This window comes from Galeopterus variegatus, unplaced genomic scaffold (assembly GCF_000696425.1).
Source record: "Galeopterus variegatus unplaced genomic scaffold, G_variegatus-3.0.2 Scaffold5946, whole genome shotgun sequence".
Lineage (NCBI taxonomy): Eukaryota > Metazoa > Chordata > Mammalia > Dermoptera > Cynocephalidae > Galeopterus > Galeopterus variegatus.
Window position 1 is genome coordinate 1 of NW_007732057.1, and position 2,902 is coordinate 2,902.

Genomic DNA, 2,902 nt, shown 5'->3' on the forward strand with positions numbered 1-2,902 from the left:
ACTCAATATCTACTAATTTTTTCCTGAAGATTTATTTAACTTTGAAAATATGTGTTTTAGCTTTCTTTCAGTCGGTTTTGGCTTATTTATTTTCTATCTTTTTACATTGTTTCTCTGAATCACTACGTTTTAGATGTGTTTCTTATAAACAGTATGTGTTTATTTATTTTTTTTAACAATCTGACAGCTTCTTTAGCTAATGAACTTTATTAAATTTATAATGATTTGTGACATTTTATCAAATTTAAGATGTTATGGATTATAAGATGCGTTGTTATTTTATGTATGTATGTTCAGCCTATGTTAGATGCTTAAAAGTTCAGAATTGTTATCTTCCTCTTGAAAATTTTCTTTTGTGTTTCTGTAGGACCTGCTTTATATCTAATACCTAATGAACATTGTATGAACTTGACTTATTCTAGAATTTTGCCAAGTAGAAATTGTTTCAAACTTTCTACTTAAAATGAATCAATTTTTACTTTTGAATTATGACAGATTCTAATTTAATGAAATTGAATCAATGGATTTTACTATATATAACCTATTGGGTTTAATGCCATATATCTAGAAGATATTTTTCCCTACAGTTTGGATCTGTGTTCTTAATATTGTCTGTTGGTTTCCATATTTGAATATGGTAAAGAGTGTGGGCTGTGGTGTCAGACAGATTTAAATTTCAGTCCCCAGTCTACCACTTCTTAGTAAGAAAGTTACTCAACTTCTCAAACCTTAGTAGTGTCTTGTGTAAAATGGAGATGATGTTTAACTACCACAGAGGTTGTTAGGAGGATATAATACACTAATATATGTAAAGTGCTTAGCACAGTGTCTGGGATATGATATTCAGTAACTGAGAGCAACTATTTCCTTATTTTGTTTTTCTCTGCAGCTTTCCCCACAAATAAACCAGACAGAGACGCAAGACATGTAATAAAAGTGGTGAGTATGGCTTTTAAGTTTGTATTTCACATATATTTGACTTTTTTCTGCTTTATTTTATTTTTCAAAAAATGTTTCTCACCTTAATTTTTATAGCTATTTGTGTACTGATAAACCTAATGTTATATTTTCACATTATTGAGGTGTTGGGACTGGAGAACCTTTGTTCTTCTGTACTGTCACTTACCGTCCTGGGTATCTGATCTAGCTATCTCTTCTCTCCCTCTTCTTCCCTCCCTAACTCTTTATTCTAGATGGTAAGTCCCCAAAGGCAGGCATAGGGTTTTATTTCTGTTTGTATCCTTTGTACCTAGAACAATTAACGAATTACAGTAGATACTCAGTAAAGGTATCATGTACAAATGAACCACTAGAGTAGTTTGCAATGTATCCGCCCTGATGTACATGGTGGTATACTGTGAGTGTTCGGTATGTTTATGTATACAGTTCTCCGTGCTTTTAGTAAGTGCTTTTTGTAAGACTGCTTTCATATGTAAGACTGTATAGGGATAGTAGTATAATACGTTGTTTAAAAATGAGATTCTTCAAGTTTCTTTAGTGTTTTCTGAGATGTTTAGTAGAAATCTGGTGCCTGTGTTTTATAAAAAATGATTTAAGTACTATTATATATTACATATGTATACTTATATTTTTGTAGTTTCATCATTTTTACAATTTCATCTTCAGGATTTTTTTTTTNGCACTCTACCGAGTGAGCCACGGGCCGGCCCACACAATTTGGATGTTAAGAGTGTTTGAAGTTGTCTGCTATGTCTCGTAGGTTTTCCTCATTATTTTTAATTCTTTTTTCCTTTTTGTTGTCTGCCTGACTTATTTCAAAAAGACCACCTTCAAGCTCTGAAATTCTTTCTTCTGCTTGTTCTACCCTGTTTCTCAAGCTTTCAGTCATGTTTTTTATTTCATTGAGTGAGTCTTTCATTTCTACAGGTTCTGCTACACTCTTTTTTATGGTATTAATCTCTTTGTAGATTTCTTCTTTCATATTCTGGATGTTTTTTTCTTGTTTCATTGTGTTCTCTAATTGAGTCTTCCTTTATTTCTTCAAGTTTTCTTAAGATCATTGCTCGAAATTCTTTTTCAGACATTTCATGGAGTCTGACTTTGGGGCATTACTGTAGCCTTTCAGTGGTGTCATTTCTTCTTGATTGTTTGTGCTTCTAGTGTTCTTTCGATGATGCTTGGTCATTTGGTAGGGGGTTTGCTTCTTTAATTACACTGAGGTTGGCTGTGGAGTGACCTTGGTTGCTACTGTGCTGGGTGAATTGTCTTTGCTTGACATTAGGTGTGGTGGTGGTTATGGTAAATCACCTTGGTTCCCGTTCTAGACTCTGTAGTCATAGAATGAGCCCCTAGCATGTGGAGTTCTGCGGGGCCAAACTCACTGGGTCAGAACCATAGGCTGGTGCTCCTCCCAGGTCTGAGGCGGGATGAGTGGCTGAATGGAGCCTCATGGTTCCGCTGGCTGGCACCAGGGGGCTCACCTGCGTAATGCCGGTTCAGGGTGCCAGGGTGGGGCCTGGAGCTCCCTGCCTGCCTGGGTCCAAGGCGGTGAGGTGAGGGAGCCACATGGAGCTGCCCAGTTCTGCTGTCTGGTGCTGCTGCTCGATTTATGTATTTTCAAGCCACATTGTTAAATGCTTTCAAGTTCATAAATATTATGGGTTGTTTATTTATTTATTTTTTTGCATCATTCCTCTTAAGATTGGGTTGGACTAACTCAATATCTACTAATTTTTTCCTGAAGATTTATTTAACTTTGAAAATATGTGTTTTAGCCTTCTTTCAGCCGGTTTTGGCTTATTTATTTTCTATCTTTTTACATTGTTTCTCTGAATCACTAGGTTTTAGATGTGTTTCTTATAAACAGTATGTGTTTATTTATTTTTTTAACAATCTGACAGCTTCTTTAGCTAATGAACTTTATTAAATTTATAATGATTTG

The 2,902-nt window shown here is 35.0% G+C and overlaps 1 protein-coding gene across 1 annotated transcript in view; it reads left to right on the forward strand.

Annotated features, from left to right (window-relative positions):
• The first annotated feature begins 914 nt into the window (after positions 1-914).
• Positions 915-2,902, forward strand: part of VRK2 (vaccinia related kinase 2) — a 72,720-nt gene continuing 70,732 nt past the window's right edge. The window contains exon 1 of the mRNA XM_008590253.1: positions 915-939. The gene's annotated coding sequence lies outside the window, so the exon portion shown is untranslated. The remainder of the gene's footprint in view (positions 940-2,902) is intronic.